Consider the following 24,271-nt stretch of genomic DNA (forward strand, 5'->3'; position numbering starts at 1 on the left):
GAGAAGGACATCATGCGTGGTAAAGTAGAGAGAGGGGGTGAAACGGAAGCCGCAGAAGGAGAGGGACCGACACAGAACCACAACTGTGAGGGTCGCATGCCTGGGCAGGGTCTCATTCTAGGGTCTACGTGTGAGAACAGACTTGATGGCACTTACCTTCCACCATTGTTTCATAGTCAATGAGACCCGTTGACATTTATTGGTTTGATATCAAGTTTGTTAAATTTTTTTTTTTTTTACTGTGGGTCTGAACTCATAGTGACCCTATAGGGCAGAGGAGGACTTCCCCTTATGGGTTTCGGAGACTAACTCTTTATAGTCTCATCCTTCTTTGGAGGAGCAGCTGGTGGTTTTGAACTTGCGACCACCAGGGCTCCTGTGAGTCCAAATCGACTAGATGGCAGCGGTTTTGGATTTTTGATCTGGTGTGCCTCAAGTCGAAACCTAAACCATTGTTGTTGAATTGGTTCTGACTTGTGGTTCCCCCCTGTGTTACATAGGAGAAGCGCTCTCAGGGTTTTCTTGGACTGTAATCTTTCTTTCCTTTTCTAAATCCTAAATTTAGGTATTCCAATTTAAGATATGCTTACTACTTTGTAAAGTCTTACACTATCTTTTGCTTTAGGGTTGCTTGGGGGAAACACCTTTTAATCACTGAACTGATATTCAGTTTTTCTGATTTGGGGTCATAGTCCCTGTGAGGTCACTCCGAGTCAGAATTGATTCCACGGGAATGAGCTCTTTGTTTTGGTTTTGTATGCCTGTTTGAATATCAACAGCTACTTGTTCATGTTTTTTCTTTCCCCAAACAATTTTATTAGGAATGAATCCAGACAACATATTCCACAGTTCCATCTCATCAAGCAGTATTGCACAATTGTTACCAAGCTCAGTTTCAAGACGTTTTCTTCCTTCTTGAGCACAGTTTGATATCCTCTTCTCTTTAGCCCCCATCCCTCCCCGAGGAACTTTTCTTCTACTTGCTGTCTCAATCGGGTCATCAATCCTGGGTTTCAGATACCCCAAATCAGGAAAACACCCAACAAAGGCTCAAGAAGGCCATCCGAAGTGACAGAGTGCACGAGAGATAAATCTCAATATGAAAACACACAGAGAAAATATTGAAAACCAGATCGAGCCCAAAGGAAGATCAAGTGAAACAGTTTCAATTGTTCAAGTCAGATCTATCTTTTTACTCTATAGTCATAGATCAAGTCATAGTCATCAACCGTTCAAGTCAAAGTTATCACATATATGTATATATATACATATACATATATATATATTTCATTGGACTTCATTAGCATGTAGAGCCTAATTAGGTTTCTGGGTTCAGGGGTATCATTTTGTTTTAATGTAAAAATGTGCTTTGGGAGGGTGTGTGTGTGTGTGTGTGTGTGTACTGGTCATGGTGTGTTTTCTGATCCTGTCGTTCCTCTTTTGTTGCTTTTTTAATTCAGAAATCATTTTTCAAAACTTTTACTTATGAATTTTTCAAATTTACAGAGCAGACCATTGGCTTTACATTTAATAATTCATATACATTTTGTTTCATCTAATTGATTACAGTCCCTTCCCAGTACTATTACATATTCCAAGATATGCACAACTCTCTAGTTTTGTGGTTTCACCAGCCTCTAGTTACTCAATAAGCCTAGGTTTTTATGATTTTTAATTTTGTTCTATATTTTTCCACTATATCTAGACCTTTCTAATGCATTCTCTTTCAGAGCAATTGGTAGTGGTAGTCGGGTAGCATCTAGTTCTTCTGGTCTTGGTGTTCTGGAGGCTGATGTTCTTGCGGTCCATTAGTCCATTGGACTAATTGTTTCCAAATGCCTTTGATTTCTATCTGTCTTCTTTCCTTTATACGGGGACAGACCAAAAGTTTCTCCCTATATGGCCTTTGACCATCTTTTAAGAACTCAGGAGGAACCCCAAGAGGTACATAATTACTCAAGATCATATAAAAAGGAACACAACTTAGGGTCCCTTGAGGATGACAAAGATGCTGTTTTGATGTGTTGCAAATCAAAGTGCAGAATTTTTTGGAAGAGGATTAGAGACATCTAAATTACTGCCTTCAGAAGTGTATAGACCTAGATGAAGGATATCTCAAGAAAATAGTAACTTCACATGTTGATATTCTTGTTTAATAGAGGTTTCTATTATGTAGCAATACTCTTGGACTTACGTTCCTGCATTATACATGAAGGTCTTCAGAAAGTTTGTAGAAACAAATGGAATTTAGAGATAATTTCCACAAATGTTTTGAAGCATATAAATTACATATTCTCAGCAGTTTCTCCTTTGGGACATATTTTGTCTTTTGCCAGGTGATTTTGTGTTCTCTCATTCTTAGGATCCCTATAGGACTTGTAGTCAACTTTCCCTTCAGATTTGACTTCCAAAGCAAAGTTTGCTTGATTTGAATGTTAGCTAATCTGAATTGGCTAAAGAGCTCTTAGTCGTATTGAAGGTATGAGTTATCACTGATGTTATTTTTTCACCTTTTTGGTACATTCATATTGCATCTGTATGTATGTGTATTGTTGAAGGATGTATGGAGAAAATCTTACTAAAGTAGCCATTGTTATGTTTTATGAAATACAATCAGTCTTAATTTAATGTATAAGTATTCCTCCAGCATCTTCCTAATAAATTATTTTAGAAGAATCAAATTGTTTGTCCTGTAGAGCATCTAACACTTTGCACCACACTAGGAGGTACACAATTTCTTTCTTTTTTTATGCTAAGACTGCTCGGTGATATCAGTAGTAGTCAGCTTAATCTCTCTCTGATTTTCCTGAAATAATTTTAGCTGTTATTGCTAATTATTGCAATGATCTACTATTTCATTAAGAATTGCAAAACAGTGATGTTCTAATTCCATCAATTATTATCTATTAACTGGAATTATTTTATAAAGAAAAATCTACCCCATTAGCTTTTTGATGAAACAAAAGTAAAGTTAACTCAGAACTCAGAACTAAGGGAATAAAAATTTATTTCCTTTTCTTTTTCTGTCTTTAGAATGATGATTTGGTTCCACCACAGGTGACCAATGAAATTTGTTTTGTTTTGTATTAATAGCACTATGACTACATGTGTTTAAATGTTTTTGTGTGCCTCAATAATTACATTTATTATTTTTTAATTTAAATCATTTTATTGGGGGCTCATACAAGTCTTATCAGAATCCATTCATTGCATCAAGCATATTTGTACATTTGTTGCCCGCATCATTCTCAAAACATTTGCTTTCCACTTAGGCTCTTTGAATCAGCTCCTCATTTTTCCCCTCTCTCTCTGCTTTCCCCCTCCCTCATGAACCCTTGATAATTAATAAATTAATATTATTTTACCATATCTTACACTGCCCGATGTCTCCCTTTACCCACTTTACTGTTGTCCATCCCCCAGGGAGAAAGTTATATGTAGATCCTTGTAATCAGTTCCCCCTTTCTACCCCACCTTTCCTCCACCTTCCTAGTATCGTCTGTCACTCTCATCACTGGTCCTGAAGGGTTCATCTGTCCTGAGTTCCCTGTGTTTCCAGGTCCTATCTGCACCAATGTACATCCTCTGGTCTAACCACATTTATAAGGTAGAATGGGGATCATGATAGTGAGAGGGGGGAAACATTTAAGAACTAGAGGAGAGTTATGTGTTTCACTGATGTTTCACTGCACCCTGAGTGAATCGTCTCCTCCCTGCTACCCTTATGCAAAGGGATGTCCAGTTGCCTACAGATGGGGCTTGGGGCCCCACCCCGCACTCCCCCCACAGAATTGGAATGTGCATACAGACCTCACCATGATGCAACAAACAAGGAGAGCAACACAACATGACCCCCACCATGGAAGGGTGTGCCACAGAGAATGGCGATAGAACTTCTGGTGAGGGAAAGGAACCAACCTACCATACTGAGATGGAAGCGGAAGCAAATGCAGGGGGAGGAAGGAATTGGAGCACCAAGCCCTGAGGACAATAGCCCAGCTCAGAGCAGCCAATGCACAGAGAGGACATCCTGCACAGATCCATAACCCTACAAGGGACAATGGAGAAACAGTGCGGGATCTGTGACCGAGCTGACACCACCAACCACATCGAGGCAAAACACTAAGGGCGTGCAATAGAACAACAAGGGGAGAAGGGCAAGGAAGTCCTGAGGGAATATCAAAAATAGACTTTGGGGCCAGGGCATGGCACCCCATCAGAACCAACCACTAAACACTCCCTGAAGGTCAACAAACAGACATTGTATATCATTGACTTTTTTGTTGTTGCTGCTGCTGTTGTTGCTTTGTTTTTCTGTGTCACTTTGTTTGGCGCTATCGGGTTCTTATGTGCATATTGTTATCTCTGCAGGTCTCTGTAGACAAGATAGGCTGGATAAACAATGGAGACAAGAAAACAAGGAGACCAATGGTTCCAAGAGGACATGGGAGAGGGAGAAGTAGGGGGAAGTGGTGTTAAGCAACCCAGGGACAAGGGAACAATCAGTGATCCATAACCAGAGGCAAGGTAAACAAGTGGCCATCTAGCCCAGAAGCAACAAATCCAACATGGAAGATATTCAGGTGTCAAAGGGACCAGGTACCAAGCTCCAAAGAACAAAAAATCATATCATCGTGAATGAGGCAATTATTATTACTTTTAATGGCCAAGATGTTCCGTCTTCCACTGCAATTCTACTGGCTGAATTCCATGTTCTTTTGACAAAAACCTCACTGTTAGCTTGATTGATTTCTTTTGTGATGACATATTCTGGGTTCACTTAAGTACTTAATGCCATTGACCTGATATCATCCATTTCTTTCATGTGCCTTAATTATTTTTTTTATTTTGTCTACATTTTATTTGATAATATATCTTACCTACTATCATTAAATATGTTTACACAGCATGATAATTCATGGTTTCTTCATGATCTCTCATATGGATATATTGTACATATTTAGCCTGTTATTTTATTTTTTACTGTTTCTCTATTTGTTTGATTTATTTTAATATCATTAAACATAAATAAATATTTACTGAAATCCTGACTACATTGTTTAGATGAATTTCTAGAAATATCATTACTAGGTCAAAAGATATGTATATATTTTCAGGCTTTTTTGTTTACCATCACTGAATTGCTCTCCAGGAAAGAATCCCAATTTATAGCGATCTGACCATATTTCTGCACCACTGCTAATGGGTGACAATTGCATAAGAGAGAAATATGTCTCAAACAGACAAGATGTAGCCATGCAAATGATGAGAGCAAATTATAAATTATAAGACTTCTTACTTAAAAAAAAGACTTCCTACTTTGGATTAGTTTAGTTGAATTCATCACTGGTAAAGACTGCCATTTAGGGCATGTGTATTAGACCAGTTGACTAGAGAAACAAATCCAGAGACTTATATCATACACATGAAAGAGAACACTTCATATCAAAATGTAATTATGCATCAATAAAACATCTCATCCCAGTCCAGATCAAGTCTGTAACTTCGATATTAGCCTATAAGTTCAATATTAGCTCATGAATTTCTCCTCAGACTCACGCAGCATATGCAATGATGCCAAATGTAGGAAGACCACAGGCCAGTGGGTGGAAAGTCCTGTGGGTCCAATGCCAGTGGAAGCATCTCCAGGGCTCTGGCTGCCATCAGTGTGGTTCCATGTGGCTTGTCAACAGCAATGTGTAGCAGAGAGAGAGTGTGTGCCCTGTCTCCAGGGAGGAAGAAAAGTCCCAGAATGCTCATGATAAAGCCACTCCCACAAGGAAGGATCACCAGCCTGTGACCTGATTGACAGCCTAGACTCCACCCCTTTATTCTTTTTTTTTTTCATCTTAGTTTTTAAAAAAATATTTTATTAGGGGCTCATCCAACTCTTATCATAATCCATACATCAATTGTATAAAGCACATCTGTACATTCTTTGCCCTAATCATTTTCAAAGCATTTGCTCCCCACTTAAGCCCTTTGCATCAAGGGAAAATCATTTTAGAAACCACAGTCTGGGTGCTGTGGTGGTTAGTTTACTACTGTGTTTTCATGTTTTCTATGCCTGAAGATATGAAACAAATATTTGCAAAAAAGAAATTACATATAGAATTCATTATAACATTTGCAATTAAAATATATTTGTAGGGTTTTACTTATTTTATATTTGTATTTCTTTTTTCAAATGCTGCCAATCTTGGTTCCTAATGACATTAACAAAATTATCTGTTTTCTTTTTAAAATTTATTTCGTTGATTTATTTGCTTGTTTATTACCGTTTTATAACAACACCAACATTTTAACTAACAACGTGGCTATCGGAAACAAATTAAAGTTTCTTTACATTATTTTGGTACTCAAAGTATATCCCATTATATATATATAGTCGAATTATTGTGTTTTACATAATTTGAAATAACGGAGGGGATTGTGAATATATAACAAATTTCATAGAAACGGTCATGAATGTGCCTTAGGGTGGGGTGGGGTGACTCTGACAGGACACAGTTTATCCCTTGCTTTCGAATGTCTTCCGGATTGGTCTGGTGACATCTTTCTGGCTACTTTTGGTTCCTTGACCAAAGTACTTTCTGGTCGTGACTGTCCTTTCTGCGCACGTTCGCTGGTCCAGGTCTGGTCATAGCCCAAGCTTGCTTGCCTCAGTTGGGTACTTTCCTGGGAGGCGCAGGCTCAAAAGAAGCAGGCTAGCAGAAAGGAAAGCACAGGTTAATTATAGGCAATGGATGAATTTCACATTTTGTTTTTATATTTAGTATTTGCTTTGCTTCTCAAATGTACTTAATTAAAACAAACATCTGAAACAGCACCTGGCTCCAAAGGTAAATTTACAAATAAAGATACATTGACATCATTTACCCTTCTGTTTGTTACTTTTACCCGGTTCTCTGGTTTCTCTTACAGGTAGTCATTTTTATGATTTTGGTTTATCTTTTCTGTCTTCTTGTAAAATGTAAATGTGAATATACACAGCTGTGTGTCCGTTAAAGTTGGGACCATGCCTGACTGCATATGCAGCCAAGGTCACGCGAGGCTTTTGAAAAAAGAAAAAGCAGCTCTCCTGTTTATTATTCCCCCTCGTGTTTTTGTTTTGTTCTGTTTTCCCCCCTTGGGGTTGTAAAGATCCCAATTCCAGACTCTTTCGGCATTGGATCCCAAGTGGCATGTAGGCAGGGGAGGCCGAGGACATGGCTGTAGGCATGCACGCCTGGCCTTGGTTCAGCAGGCAGGCAGGTGGGAAGCAGTGGCAGAAGCGGCTACTCAGATCACAGCTGCTCATGCTGCTCAAGGAAGTGGAACAGTAGGGGTTAGGCACAGTCTACTCTCTCCCTCCTCTCTTCTTTCTGCTCCCTGTTGCTCCATTCCTGCCAAGAAATATCAAAGAGAAAAATGGAGCTCTTGTCAAAATGAGTTTCTTGAAGGATCTGAATAATCCAGGATCAGGCAACTCCTTGTAAGGACTCACCAAAGTACTGCAAGGAAGGAAACATATCCGACATTAAATACCAAGGACCCAGGAACATAAAAGGGAAAATTCCAATGGGTTGACATTTACAAAATCAAGCTTTCACAGAAGCAAGAGCCATTGAACGTTATTTTGTCCATTATAAAGTTTGAGTTAACCGCTTATTCCATGAGGATTTCTAGGGCCAGCCCCAGTGAAAGTTCTTCCTGGGAGCATGCTGCGAAAGAAAGGAGGATGAAGGGAGAAGGGGGACTACAGGTCTCCAGAGAAATGTTGGCGAGATGGCTTTTGAAAGTCAACTCAAAGTCAGCAGGATAAGGCAGATTCCAGACTCTACCTCTGACAGAACCTTCTCCTGATGCCAAGTATCAAGTTCTTGAGAGCCGACAGCACCCTCTTAGCCACCAGTTCCTTTAGCCTCTACCAGCAGTGTCAGTAGCAGCAGCAGCCGAGACAGTAGTGAAAAATCAACTGGAACTGGGCTTCCATAAAGCCTTATTATGGTGTTCATTCAACGTCCAAATCATGCGACAATCTATTTCATAGGACATATGAATGGTAAGTGAGTTGTTGTTAGGTGCCATAATATCGGTTCTGACCCACAGCAATCCTGTACCCCAAAGAAGGAAGCTCTACTCAGTCCTGTGTTGTCCTCACAAGTGCTCCTAGACTTGCAGCCATTATTGCAGCCACCACGTCAGTCCATTTCCCTGAGAGCCTTCCTCTTCATTTTTTTTTTTTTTTTTTTGCTGCTCCTCGACCCAACACGACGTCCTTCTTCAGGGACAGGTCTCTCCTGACTACAGTAAGTGATGCACACCTATACTAAGATTCCCCCTCTTCACCACATAAAAGGTAGCATGCACTACACATTATTCTGCACTCTTTGCTTGTTTGTTTGAACTCAACAGTAGATCCTGGAGGTCACTCAACTGGAGTTGACAAACATACTTCAAGGATATTGTGCACTTGGCTGTAGACCACCACAACAATGTGAATATCACAATCAACTAAGTCACACAAACGATTGGTTCCCAGTGCATAGATACGTTATATTTACACTGTATTGTAGTCTGGTCGATGTACAAGAGCCTTAGAAAAACATTGAAACATTCTGGAAATTACCAAACTCTGAGACAGAGACATGAAGTGAGGGCACGTGCATACTCACTGCCATCGAGTCAGGTCGCACGAAGTAAGCACATGCTTATTGGAAAACAGGCCCCAGGAGACTTGCTCAACGCAGGGCTGATCCCCACCTTCTCATTGTAAAAACTGCAATTCTCTGCAAAGGGCAATAAGGCCAAGTGCAATACAATGAGGTCTGCCTGTATAGAATGAGTATTCCTTCCTTTTTAAAAATTTTTCTAGCTACCGAATTCTTCCAAATGGCTAAATGTCGCTAAAGCGCAGAAGTGTGTCGGAGGTTTGGCTTGTAAGGCATACATGGCCAGGGTGTACTTGAAGGAGGGTGCCACGGAGCAGTCTCAATTATCCTGGTACGACTCTGGTATGGTAGACATCCAGAGGCACAGCAACAGTGTGGAGGGGCACTTGCCCCTAGGTGAAAGTCCCAAGGGACACCAGACTAGGTGCAGATGACTTTCTGGGGTGCCACCACTATGAAAGGCAGAGGCAGCAGACAAGACAGGAGCAGTGGTGGTTGCGTTGGAATGTTTCTGTTGATGCATCGGCCCTGTGACCATCTATTCACCTTGGAATTGGGGAGGGGTGGGCAGGCGAGGTACAACTTTGTGCTTTTTCTGAGTGCTTGTTACCCTTGCTGTGTCTCTGTTAAAGTGGGACTTTAATAAGTGTAGTGTCACACATCAGGCCTGGAAACACAGAAACCATGACATCAAGGAAAGGTGTCAGTTTCAAAATATGGGCATCTATTTATTCAGAGACAAAATTGCCAAAATGCCAAGGACACCATCCAACACTTATCTGCTGACTGGGAACAATGATTTGCATCCTCAGCCTAAAACTGAAGGGAACTATTGTTAAGGGGAGAAAACGATAACCAATGAAAGACAATGATGCCTCAGTTCATCCTCTCCCTGGCCTCCAGTTGATTGGAATTCATGGTGACCCTATAGGACAGAAGAGAATCGCCCCTGGGTCACAGTGGGTTTCTAAGACTGTGCATCTTTACAGGAGCAGAAAGCTTGATGTTTCTCCTGCAGAGCAGCTAGAGGTTTCAAACTGCTGACCTGTCAGCAGCCCAAGGTCACCATGCACACTACACCGTAACGTGAGATTCACCCAGCAGATTTTCTGAGAAACCCCTGTTTGGATTGGATCTTTTTTGGGAAGACATCATTGTAAAACTAAGACAGATGTATTGGTAACTGGGAGAATTTGTCTGTAGCTACTCAGTGATCACAGAGATAGATAGGTTTAAACATGATTTATTTGGAATAAAATTGGTGGAACTGCCAGATAAGCATTAGATTGTGAACACAAGATTGGCGGTTCTTACCCATCAGCCACCTTGAGGCAGACAGATGAGACTGTCTGCTCCCAATAATAATTACAGCCTCTGAAGTATTATACGTTGAAATTAACTCGATGATAGGGGTTTTTGTGTGAATTGGAACCCTAGAAGCAATACTTTTTGACTTGCCCTTCTGTGTGCTGACTTTTTACTTTATGAGGCATGATGTCCTTCTCCAGGGACTGGTCTTTCCAGATAATGTAACAAAGTATGTGAGATGAGGTCTCACCAACTCCCTTCAAAGAGAATCCTGTCTGTACTTCTTCCAAGACAGATGTGTTTGTTCTTCTGGAAGTTCATTGTATGTTCACTATTCTTCACCACCACTCTCAGAGAAATGCATCAAATCTTCAAGGGTTTTTCCTCACTCATTGTCCAACTTTCACATGCAGATGATGTAGTACCCTATGATGTAAACACTATTATTACTTCTGAGGAAAACTGAGATCCCGAAGGCTGAATAACTTGCCCAAAGTCACAGAGATAGGAAGTAAGTGAGACAAGATTCAAATCTACACAGTCTAGTACTACACCATTAGCCTCTGTCACCTCAATGCTTCAAAGACTGAAATGTGCTAAAAATAAGAAATGTGATAGAATGGGATGGGGAACAACCTTGCAATTGTTTATATTGAATTATCAAATCATGACACTCTGCCCAGGTAATATGTGAGGTGTGAACTAAAGGAGGAGTAGAGAGGTCACTTTATGAATAGTTAGTGAAAATATACTTCACACAGAAAAGAACATGCAAGTGTTCAAGGAGCAAAAAGAAATCTGTATGACTTTATTGTATCAAGTAAGAAGGGATGCTACTTCGGAGTTCAAGTTCAGGCAGGAAGCAGAGTTTCCAGTACTCTGAGGAAATCTGTGAAATAAAAAATACTTTCAATATCCTTTGCTGGTGCCACAATTAAATTACATTGATTCTTCCTCAGTATTTTTTCATGTAATTAGTTTTTAATTGTGCCAAAAATATACACAAAAAATCATCCAATTCAACAGTTTTACATGTATAATCCAGTGCCATTGATTATACTCTCTGTACAGTCATTACTGATATCCTTTTCCAAATTATTCTATCAGCATTAACATAAATGAAATGTTTCGTAAGCAAAAACTCTTCCTCCTTCACCCACAGTAACCATTGGCCAAGTCTGGTTTATTTTCTTTTTCGTTTTCTTGATGTAATATTCATATATCATACACTTCCATAGTTTGATAACTTTTTAAAAGAGTTGTACATACATCATCACAGTCAGTTCTAGGGCTTCCTCTCTGCTCACACAATCATTGTTTGCTCCACAATTCCCCTCTCCACCTCCTGTGTCCAATAAAGCATTGCATCGGTTATTGCCTCTAGGCATCCACTCTTTCTGTTTCATAAACTGGGAAACTTAACAGAAATTAAAAAACTACAAAACAAAACAGAATGAAGAAATATTAGCAATATAAAGATACAAATTAATGAAAAGACCACCAACAATATTTTAAAGCCAGGGAAGAAATTTCTGTCATGGAACAAGTGAGAAATATTTGAGCCTAGAGCAAATTCAGGCTGGGTCAAGAAGGAGATAAAACATACCAGGAGAGGTGTGTGCCAAGTTTGCCTCCTCTGACTATAATCTGTCCACTGAGCAAATCATCAGAGAAGCTGGATTATATGAAGAAAAATACAGCAACAGGATCATAGGAAGGTTTATTAAACAACCTACAATATGCAGATGACACAGCCTTGCTTGCTGAAAGTGGGAAGACTTAAGCACTCATTGATGAAAATCAAAGATTGTAACCTTCCATATGGATTGCAAGTCAATGTAAAGCAAACCCACATCCTCCTAATTGGACTTGTAGGTAACATCATGATAAACAGAGGAAAGGTGGAAGGTGTTAAGGATTTCCTCTTGCTCAGATTCACAGTCAGTGCTATTGGATGCAGAAGACAAGAGATCCAAAGACGTATTGCATTGGGTAGATCTGCTACACAAGAACTCTTTAAAGCAGTGGTTCCCCTTTGGGGTCTAAAGACGCTTTTACAGGGGTTGCTCAATTCATAACAGTAGCAAAATTTCAGTGATGAAGTAGCAACGAAAATAATTTTATGGTTGGGGCGGTCACCACCACATGAGGAACTGTATCAAAGTGTCATGGCATTAGTAAGGCTGCAAACCACTGCTTTAGTATATGTGCTGCTGAAACGAACACAAGAAGCACTGCTTTAGAGTATGGAAAAGCAAGGATGTTACTTTGAGGAGTAGGGTGCGCATGGCCCAAGCCATGGTATTTTCAATCACCTCATAATGCAAGTGATAGTTCAACGTTTATATGGAAGACCAAAAAAGAATCAATGCATTTGAATGATGGTGCTAGAGGATATAAAAAATACCATGGACTACTAAAAGGGCAAAGAAATCATTAAAGAACTAGAGGAAAGTTGTATGTTACTTTAAAAAAATCATTTTATTGGGGGCTCATACAACTGATCACAATCCATCCATCCATCCATTGTGTCAGCATATTTGTACATTTGTTGCCATCATCATTCTCAAAACATTTTCTTTCTACTTGAGCCCTTGGTATCAGCTCCTCATTTTCCCCCTCCCACTCTTCCCCTTCCCTCACGAACCATTGATAATTGATACATTATTATTTTTTTCATGTATTATACTGCATGACATCTTCCTTCACCCACTTTTCTATTGTCTGTCCCCCAGGGAGGGAAGTTATATGTAGATCCTTGGGATCGGTTCCCCCTTTCCACCCCACCTTCTCTCCACCCTCCCAGTATTGCTACTTTCATCACTGGTCATGAGGGATCCATCTGTTCTGGATTCCCTGTTTCCAGTTCCTATCTGTACCAGTGTACATCCTCTGGTCGAGCCAGATATGTAAGGTAGAACTGGGATCATGATAGTGGGGAGGGGGCAGCATTAAATAACTAGAGGAAAGTTGTATGTTTCATCATTGCTACACTTCACCCTGACTGGCTCGTATCCTCCCCGAAACCCCTCTGTAAGGGGATGTCCACTTGCCTACATATGGGCTTTGGGTTCCCACACCGTACTCCCCCTCATTCACAATGTGCTTCTTCCATGTGGGCTTTGTTGCTCCTCAACTAGATGACTGCCTGTTTATCTTTAAGCCTTTAGGGTCCCAGATGCTATATCTTTTGAGAGCCGGGCAGCATCAACATTCTTCACCACATTTGCTCAGTCTTCAACAATCGTGTTGGGAAAGTGAGCATAATGGAATGCCAGTTTAATAGAGCAAAGTGTTCTTGCATTGAGGGAGTACTTTAGTGGATGCCCGATGTCCATCTGCTACCTTAATACTACACCTACAAATATATGCGCATAAATCTATTTCCCTATTATCATATATATATATATATATATTTATATATGGACATGCCTGTATTTAGACCTCTATAAATGCCCTTTGCCTCCTAGTTCTTTCCTCTATCTCCTTTTATTTTCTTTTTGTCCCACTATCATGCTAAGCCTTCATTTGGGTTTCAGTAATTCCTCTTGGTTCCATTGCCCTTGATCAAGCCCTTCTTGGCTTCCTACACCCTCCTGGTCACCAATTTTGGATCACTTGTTGTTCCCTTTTCCCTAGATTTCTTAACAGCCACTTCCTTTCCCCTGCGTCCCCCTCTCTCATGCCCCCCTACCAGAACCGTTGGCCCAGTTGTTTGCTCATCCAGATTGTTTAAACTACCTATCTTATCTAGATAGACCTGCAGATTATAATATGTGCAAAAACAGGATAGAGCAAAACAAACAACAAGCTAAAAGGAAACAACAAAAAACCAATGACAAAAAGAAAAGCCTGTAAATAGTTCAAGGTCCTTTGTTGATCTTTAGGAGTGTTTTCCGTCCGTATCCAATGGGATGCCACGCCCTGGCCCCAAAGTCTATTTTTGATATTCCCTTGGGACTTCCTTGCTCTGCTCCCTTTGCCCTTCTGTTGCATGCCCTTAGTATTTTGCCTTGGTGTTGTGGGGGTTTTGGGGTCAGATCGGACACAATTCCTGCACTGTCTTCAGTGTTGAATCCCTTTAGTGCTGTGGGTCAGTGTGGGACTTCGTGTCTCATAGTGAGGCCAGTCCTATGGTCCTCTCGGAGCATTGGCTGCTCTGAGCAGGGATATTGTCCTCAAGGCTTGGTAGGCCAGGATTTGCTCCACTCTCTCTTCATTCCCCTTCATTTGCTTCTGTGTGCTCTGATGAGACATGTCCCTCTCCCTGAGCTGTAACTTCAATGCTGTCCTCTGAAGTAAATTCTTCTGGGAGGAGGGGCGGCTGTCCATAGTTGGGATTGGGGCTGGCCCCTCAGAACTTTCTATTGGTTCCCTGCTTCATGCCAGTATGTTGCATTCAAGTCTTGGAGAATCAGGTGCAAAGTTGTATGTTTAATCTGTGCTATACTACAACCTGACAGGGTTATCCCTGAGACCCTTCTGTAAGGGGATATCCAGTTGCCTACAGTTGGGTTTTGGGTCCCCACTCTGCATTCCCCCTCATTCACAGTGATATGACTCTTTGATCTTTAATGCTTCCCTTCCCCCACTATTATGATCCAAATTCTACCTCACAAATCTTACTAGACCATAGAATGTGCACTGGTACAGATCTGAGCTGGAAACAGAGAATCCAGGACAGATAAACCCCTCAGGACCAATAATGAGAGTACCCATACCAGGAGGGTAAGGGGAATATGGATGGAGAAAGGGGCCACCGATCACAATGATCTACATATAACCCTCCTCCCTGGGGGACGGACAACAGAAAAGTGGGTGAAGGGAGAGGTCAGGCAGTGTAAGACATGAGAAAGTAACGATAATTTATAAATTATCAAGGGTTCATGAGGGACAGTGGGAAAGGGAAGGCGAAAATGAGGAGCTGATACCAAGGGCTCAGGTTGAAAGAACATGTTTTGAAAATGATGATAGCAACAAATGTGCTTGACACAATGGATGCATGTGTGGATTGTGATAAGAGTTGTATGAACCCCCAATAAAATGACTTAAAAAACTAACAAATCTATCTGGGAAGTACAACCAAAGTTCTCTTTAGAGGATGGGACAGACTTTGGACATGTTGCCAGGCGAAACCCATTCCTGGGGAAGAACATGTGTCATGGTCAAGCAACTGGGCAGCAAAAGAGAGGTAGACCTTCAACAAGAGGGGTTGACACAGTGGCTGCATTGATGGGTTCATTCATGTGAGGATGGCACAGAACTGGGCAATCTTTTGCTCTGTTGTACCTAGGGTCATTGTGAGTTTGAATCAACTTGAGGGAACCTAACAGCAACAATGACATCAACAACTTTTAAAAGGAAGACTTTCCAGGATTCTACAGAGATTGTTTCTGTAGTTCTTGTGTGGGCCTTAGGAATCTGTACTTTTGGCCAGAACCTCAAGTGATCTGATCCTCTGCTGGGTTTCTTGTTAAGCCCTCCCTCCCACATGCCCACAACCATGTAATACTTTATAGAGCACCAGCCGCCCCATCAAGTTTGAGGAGGTAGGTAGATAGGAAGGCCGACTCAGGCACACTGTACCAAGTTTGCTCCCCACCTAAGCTCCCATCCTATGCCTCCCACAACTTGCTGACTTCACTAGGATTGAGCCTTGCAGTCACAATGCAAGAGCCAGCTTTCTCCCTCATTCTCATGTCACCAATTGTTACAGTCATACTATTTACAACTGAGCATACTTCCTATCTCCCCCCCCCCTTTATCCCTATACATGCTTCAATTCTCCAGATTCATTTTACTACCATCTATGTAACTAATTGGCTCGGGTATATGCCTGTCTCACCAGGGGCCTTGGAAACAGCCTTTGCCTTCAGCTCTCAATGCTTTTATAGAAAACCGTCGGTGGCAGCTGTGTCCCCCAAATGTTTCCATCCTCTTTCCCCTCTTTCTTCTCATTCTTTGGTACTATCCAGGAGTGACAGGCATTATGGGAGCACTGTCTATTTGCTGCTTTGAGTCCTTCCAATATAATATGCTGAACATTGTTGTATACACTTTATTCAAAAGGTACATTAGTTTTGCTTGGTGAACACACCCTCATAGGGTTCCCAGAGGGAATTCTAATACCAGTGCATGGAATTAAGAATCAGTCAACAGATGGGGTGAGGAGCATAATGGGGAGGGTGGCAGCCAAGACCACATTTCCTAGTCTGCATCATTGATAGGACTGACAGGCTGGATCTGGGGAAAGCTGTCAAGCTCCCAGTGGAAAAGGTAGGATCAGGTGGCAGAATGAAGTCATTTTTTCACATTATTTATCTTGTAAGTTTCTCCTCTTAAGGATGTCATTTGCAGAATATGAAAATGACAACATGGAATCTGGTTGTTTGGGTGGGTTTTTTAGGGGGACGTGGGGAGGAGAATATTTTCCTCACAGGTCCCATGAGTTGAAATTCTGAGGTCCATGTGTCTACTCTAGATAACTCAGCCCACTAATCTCCAGCCAGTGGGTCGAGGACTCCTTATGGAAAGTCATCTGAGAATGCACCTATGTGCATGTTCCATAGCTTTATAATTGGGGAACGTAAACATTTTGAGAAACCTTTTTGAGGACTTTCTTTGAGAAAATTTTTGAAGTCTCAGTACTTATTTTTCTTCTCTCTCTGCAATTATTCTTTTGATGATCTCACCCAGTCTAACTTTACTGTTTTAACACCCTTTCCTCCCCTTCCTGCCAGACCCTTTCCACCCACAGCCTTTTCCATCTTAAAACCTCTAGGTTATCCTCAACACTCTATCTCTCACCTACTACATCCAATCTCTCAGCAAATTCTCTGACTTTGCCCTTCAAAGAACTCTTTCTCTGCTATACTTCCCAAATACTCTCTAAAAAAACCCATTCTTAACCGCTAGGTGATTTTTAATTGAAATAATTGTAGATTCACATGCAGTTGTAAAAAGTAACAGAGAAACCCACTGACATTTTACTCAGTTCTCCAAAAAATCATTTGAAAATCTATATTATTATAACCAGGATTAAAAAACACACTGAACTAAAACCAAACGAACTGCTTTTGAGTCAATGCTGACTCACAGTGACCCTCTAGGAACTGCCCCTGTGAGTAGAAAGCCCCATCTTTCACCCAGGGACCAGCTGGTGATTTCGAATTGCTAACCTTGCAGTTAACATCCCAAAGCATAACCACCACACCACCAGAGCTCCTTATTGACATACAATTCCTTGATTTTATTCAGGCTTCCACAGTTTTATTTGTACTTATTTTTGTTTGCATATGTTAGCTTCTGTACAATGTTATCATGTATGTAGGTTTGTATATCCATCACTATGGTAGTTACATAATCTGATGTCAACTTGTGAAAGGCTAGAGTCTAGCCTGTCAATGAGGTTGCAGCTTGATGACCTCATTTGGAGGAGCCACGGAGATAAATAGCTCACTGGAGGCCAGATACATTCACTCCCTGTGAGACATTACTGACGATGAGCCTGATGGAGCTAAGCAGATGTAGCCAGAGCCCTGGAGCTGGAGGAGCCATGTGGAGACCCACACCAGTGCTGATATGCTTCCTCCACCACTGGATCCACAAGACTTTCCACCCACTGGCCTGTGATTTTCCTGTATTCAGCATCATTGCATGTGTTTTTAAGTCTGAAGAGGAATTTATAGATCGGTAACCGACACATGGTCTAATATTGGATTTATGGACTGGATCTGGACTGGGATAGGATGTTTTCTCAATATTCAATTGCTCTTGAACCTAAAGCTCTTTCTTCTACACACATGAATGTCTATGAATTTGTTTCTCTAGTCTACCCACACTAACACAATCACCATAGTTAGATAGAAACAATTTTCTAAGGATCCTTAGTGTTGCCCTTTTATAGCCACAGCCCTCTTGCAGTACTTAGTACTTACTGCTTTACCTACCACATGCTTACAGACCAGCAATCACTAACTTGTTCTGGATTTCTAAATTGTTTTCATTTCAAATCTGTCTCATAAATCAAGGTTATGCACCTATGTGCATGCAGGTTTTATTTATTCCTTTTTAAATCCGTAGGCCTTTTTACTTGACTTAACACAATAGCTAGATCTTCCAGTACTATTCTTACCTTGTGAAGTGTTTCTCTCATTATTAAGTATGATGTTGTTGTTTGGTGTTGTTGAGTTTGTTATACTCATGGTGATCCCATACTGTTTCCTTGGCTGAATCTTTAAGGAAACATAATCCAGTCTTTTCCCATGGAGCTGCTGAAAGGGTTTGCACTGTCTTTTGTACAGGGAGTTTCTGACTCAACATCGGACTTAACATTTGAGTTATGAAGAACCACACCTATGACCATTTGTTATATCTATGATATGTGATATACTATATATCTATATCTATATCTATATATCTATATATATATTCTTATTACTATCACATCTTCCTGGGAGGAAGTTACAGAAAAATATATGCAGGGAGTATAGCTGAGTTATGTGAACATCCCCCAAGAATGTGATCAGGATGATATGATGGAAGAGATTGGTGGAAAAAATTAACCCCGTGGCAAGAATGCTGTATTTAGAACTTGGCATTACAGATGTGAAACAGCTCACAAATTATGAACACAAGGAATTTATAGATAAGAAGTTAATGGATTTTGAAGAGGAAAGAAATGCTGAAGAAAAGATTGATTATGATGAAGAGGAAAGAGAGAATCTGTCAAACACTTTCACAGTAAAAGAATTAGCTAGAGTTTTCTTTTTTTCCTAAATTAAATCAGGGGCTTCGGTTACCTGAAAACAAGCACCCAAATGCTGATTGCTTTGCTAAAGATTTGAGAAGCAATGAAATGCTACCACAAAGAATGATAGCAAGAGAGAAAATAAGGACCATCCAGACAGCTTTTACTAAATTTCTGGTGGTACAGTAGATGCATTGGGCTGTGAACTGCAAGGTCAGCAATTCAAAATCACTATTGGTGAAAATTTTAATTATATATGTACTAAATATATATATATATGTATACAAATTTCCATAGATTGCCTTCAACCCCTAGAAAAAATATCATTTTTATAATACTGATAATAAAAGGCAAGAGCCAAGAAAACGAAAATAAAAACCCCAAACCTTGTATATTCAACTTAGGTCAAACCAACTTCTTTGCTGTTGTTGTTCAGTATGGATTGGTTGTGACTCACAGCGAGCCCACGCACAAGAGAACAAAACTCAGCTGAGTCTTGTGCCGCCCTCACAGTCATTACTATGTTGGAGGCCCGTGTTGTACCCACCGTGTCAGTCCTTTCCGTTGCCCCTCCAATTGACCAAGCATGATGTCCTTCTCCAGGGATTGGGCTCCACTGGTAACATGTCAACACTACCTGAGGCAAAGTCTTTCCATCTTTACTTCCATGGCATTTTCTGGCTGGATGTCTTCCCAGACACATTTATTTGTTGTTCTGGCAGTCCTTTCAATAATATTCTTTGCCAGCACCATAATCCAAGTGCATCAATTCTTCTCCAGCCATCCTTATTTATTGTCCAATTTTTACATGCACATGAGGTGATTGAAAATACCTTGACTTGGGTCAGGTGCATCTTAGCCTTCAAATTGAAAGCCCTGCTCTTCAACACGTTGAAGAGGTCTTGTGTAGATTTATTCAATGCGATGTATCGTTTGCGGCTTTCATGAGCATTGATTGTGGATCCAATCAAGATGAAATTCTTGACAATGTTGAACTTTTCTCCATTTATCGTGATGTTTGATGTTGGTCCACTTGTAAGGATTTGAGTCTTCCTTACACTGAGTTGTAACCCATACTGAAGGCCACGACCCTTGAACTTCATCAGCAAGTGCTTCAAATCTTTTTCATTTTCAGCAAGCTTGATTGTGTTATCTGCATAAGACAGGCTGGGAATAGTCTTTCCTCCAACTGATGCTGCATTCTTCTTCTTCAGAGTCCCGCTTCCTGGAGTATCGACTCAGGATACAGATGTAATAAGTATGCTGAAAGGCTACAGCTCTGAGACTTATTTTTTCTAATTTTGAAACCAGGCAGTGTTTCCTTATTCTCTCAGCACACCTGCCTCTGGGTCCATATATGGGTTCAAGGTGGGCCCAGTCTTCGCAGGGTTATCCATAGTTGTTATGATCCCTACAGTTAGGTGCCTTTGCCTAGTTGATAAAACAAAAGTAAACAGCTTTCTAGTATGCTTTGCTTTCACCCAATATCCATCTGATATCGTCAACGATATCCCTTGTGACAAGTCCTCTTGTGAATCTGGCTTGAATTTCTGGCACATCCCATGTATGGCTGCAACTGTCCTCGAAGGATCTCCAGCAACATGTTACTTTCATGTGATAGCAATGATACTGTTGGATAATTTCCACTTTCTGTTACGTCACTTGTCTTTGAAAGGGGCACAAATCTGGATCACTTCCAGTCTGTTGGCTAATGAGCTTGTTTTCCAAATTTCTTGGTGTAGGTGAGTGAGTGCTTGCAGTGCTTCACTGGCTAGTTCACGGGTTCACAAACGGTGACTCTCAAGCCCCATACGGCTATTGTGATCCATAAATGTGGCTCTGATGTAAAATTGAAAAAGTTTAAAGGATTTTATTCAAACAATGGTGATTTCATTTTTTCGTAAAAGCATATTCATGGCTCTCTAATGATTTAAAAATTATTGTAAAGGACAAGATTAATTTCTTCTGTGGCAAAAGTTTGCAAACCCCGGGGCTAGTTCGACATTTTCAATAGGTATCCCATCAATTTCTGGGGCCTTGTTTTTAACTAATGCCTTCAATGTAGTTTAGGCTTCTGCCTTCACTACCATTGGTTCTTGATCAAATGCTACCCCTTGAAATGGTTGAGTGTCACCACTTCTTTTTAGTACAGTGACTTTGTGTGTTCCTTCCATCCTCTGTTGATGTTTCCTGCATCGTTTAATGGACTCGGACAATATTTCAACTCAAGGCTTGAGTTTATTCTCTAGTTCTTTCAGGCCGATATATATATATGTGGGCAATATTTTCCTTTGGGGCTTTCTAACTCTATGTCTTTGGATATTTCATTATCATACTCTGCTTCATTTTCTTAAAGGTCCCTTTGAAGTTTTCTGTTAACCCTTTTAACTTCCTCATTTTCTCCATTTGCTTTAGCGACTCTATAATCAAAAGCAAATTTCAGAGTCTCTTCTGACATCCACTTTGATCTTTTCTTTTGTCCTTTTATTAATGACCTTCTGTTTTCTTCATGTGCAGAATTCCTGATCTCTCACAGCTGGCCAGGTCTCCTGTCCTTAGTGTTTCATTCATCATCACAAAGAACATTTCAAAAAACCAATGTACATCTGAGTTATTGAAACTCTGTGATAAATCAGGGACTACCTATAAGTGTTCTTTATCAAATATTCATAACATGTCAAAAGACAGATTCCTCTTTAGGTTGATTCCTCTCTATTTCTATATTTTGAGAGCTTTTATTATGAATAGTTGTTAAAATTTATCAAATGCTGTTTTTGTGTTAATTTATATGGGCATATGATTTTTTCATTTACAGCTTATTGGTATAGAAGACTATATCATTTGATCCTTGAATATTGAATTAGCCTTGCATATCTGAAAAATTTCCACTAGTTCATGGTGCATATATATTTTAAGATTGTTGTATTCACTTTGCTAATATTTTGTTGAGAATTTTTGCATCCAATTAATAGTGATATTGGTCTTAATTTTCTTCTTTTCTGTAGTCTTTTTCTTGTTTCAGGGTAACTCTGGCTTCATGAAATGAACTGGAAAGAGTTTGATAGAATTCTTCAGTGACACACTTGATCATGAGAATTTTTTTACAGTAAGCTTAATTATCAATTCAAAGTACTTAATGATTATGCCAAGATTCTGATCATCTGTTTTATCTTGGTTGAAGTTTGATTGATTTATGTAAGTTGTCAAATCTATGTGTATAGTGTTCTTCAAGTACCCTGACCCCCACTGCCATCGAATTAATATTAACCCTATAGGACAGAGCAGGAGTTTTTCCTACAGCGTTTGAAGCTGTGAATCTGTACAATAGGAGACAGCTTTATTTGGCCTCTCCAGACCCACAGAGCTGTTGTGGGTCCAAACTGCTGGCATTGTGCTTAGTAGCCCAATGCACAACCCACTATGCACACTACCAGAGCACTAAAGTTAGTCTAATATTCCCTACTGTAAATATTGACACAACCTGAAAGTATCGAGACTAAAGGAGTCCTCAGAAGAACTGTCCGTTAGTTTCTTTTGATATTTGCAGAACACTTGGTGACATTCCTTTTTTTAAATTCCTGATTTATTTGTTTGTTTGTCTCTGTAAGTCTTGCTACATATTTGTCAGTGTGGTAGTTACATAATCTGTTGTCAAATTGAGACTTCAGTAAAGGGGTGGAGCTTAGCCTGTCAATCAGGTTGCAGCTTGATGACCTCATTTGGAGGGGCTAAGGAGATAAATAACTCGCTGAAGGCGGAACGCAGGCACACTCCCTGTGAGACATTCCTGTTGAGAAGCCACATGGAGCTACGCTAGAGTCCTGGAGCTGAAGGAGCCACATGGAGATCACTGCCAGCGCTGAGATGCTTCCACTGCCACTGAATCCACAAGACTTGCCAACCACTGGCCTGTGATCTTCCTGCATTCGGAGTCATTGCATATGTTGCATGAGTCTGAAGAGGAATTTACAGATTGGTATCAGACATATTGGTTACTATCTAATTATTGGACTTGATCTGAACTGAGTTGGGATGTTTTCTCAATATTCAACTGCTCTTGTATATAAAGCTCTTTCTTATACACATATGAGTGTCTATGGATTTGTTTCTCTAGCCACCCAGACTAACACAGTCAGCTTCATTGATCTTTTTAATGCACCAACTTTTTGTTTCATTGTTTTCAATTTCATTTATTTTTGTTCTTGTGTTTATTGTTTTCTTTCTACTCTTCGCTTTGGATTTATTTTATTTATTTAGTTTCTTGAGGCAGGAATTTTGATTATTGATTTGAGACATTTAATAATTTCTAGTGTGTTTGGTGCTATAAATCTCCTTGCAGTACTATTTAGCTGCTTCCCATAAAGTTTGATATGTCATACATATTCTTATTTTTATTCAGTTCTGTTTATTTAAAATTATTTCTTTAGGATCCATGAATTATTTAGAAGAGTGTTATTTAGCTTCCAAGCATTTGGGGATTTACCTGTTATCTTTTTCTTAATGAGTTATTTATTGTGAATTAGGTGGAGGGATAACCTCTAAGACAATCAACTCTTCATTCAATATTTCAAACCATTCATCAGCCCCTCCTCATATTCTATACCCCTCCCCCGATTTCTCTTTTCCCTCATATGGATCTCTATCTTCCTTTTCACTCAAATAAATACATGTCATCCTTCAAGTCTGTAGCTTCATCTTTCCACCCTTGCCCGCCCTCCCCTGGGACCCTCCAAAGTAAATTTCCTGTGATACGCAAGTCTTTGTCTTGGTTTTTATCCTTATAGTAGTGGACAAAATAAGTTAGTATTTTGTGAGTGACTAACATCCACTACTTTCATTCTAACAGTGGTGGATTCATTCTTAGTGTTTTGTGATTGACTAATGCCACTCAGCATAATATTCCCTGATTCATGCATGCCATGAGGCTTCTTTGCGGTTTAATCATTGTTTTTTAGTAATACATAATATTCCGTTGCATGTATATACCAAAGTTACTTTATCCACTCCTGTTCTGTTGGATTGTTTTCAACTTTTTGCTATGCGATGAACACAAGAATGTATATATCGCTTACTTCTTTAGAGTATATACCGAAGAGAAGTATTGCTGGCTCCTATGGGATTTCTATTTCCAGCTGTTGAGGTAGTGACATTTCACTCTCCACCATGATCATGCGTATTTACAGACCCGTCAACAGTGTATGAGGGTTTGCATCTCTCTGCGCCCACTCCAGCATTTGTTGTTTTCTGTCATTGTCAGCGTAGGATTGTTGTTATTTGTATCTTCTGTATTGCTAGTGATCGTAAGCATTTTTTCACATGTTTGTTAGCCATTTGGATGTCATTTTTTGGGGAAACTGTGTCTTTTGTCCACCTTTTAATTGGATTCCTCATTTTTGCTTATTGAAGTCTTATTTTCTACATATTTCAGAGATTAATCCCTTGTCCATTGTGTTATTGCTAAGGATTTTTGGTAGTCTGTGGGTTATCTTTTTACTTGTTTGATGAAGATTTTATTGCCCTTCCTCTGTTTTGTGATATATCTTTCTAGAACAAAGTATTC

The sequence above is a fragment of the Tenrec ecaudatus genome, chromosome X, assembly GCF_050624435.1.
Source record: "Tenrec ecaudatus isolate mTenEca1 chromosome X, mTenEca1.hap1, whole genome shotgun sequence".
Lineage (NCBI taxonomy): Eukaryota > Metazoa > Chordata > Mammalia > Afrosoricida > Tenrecidae > Tenrec > Tenrec ecaudatus.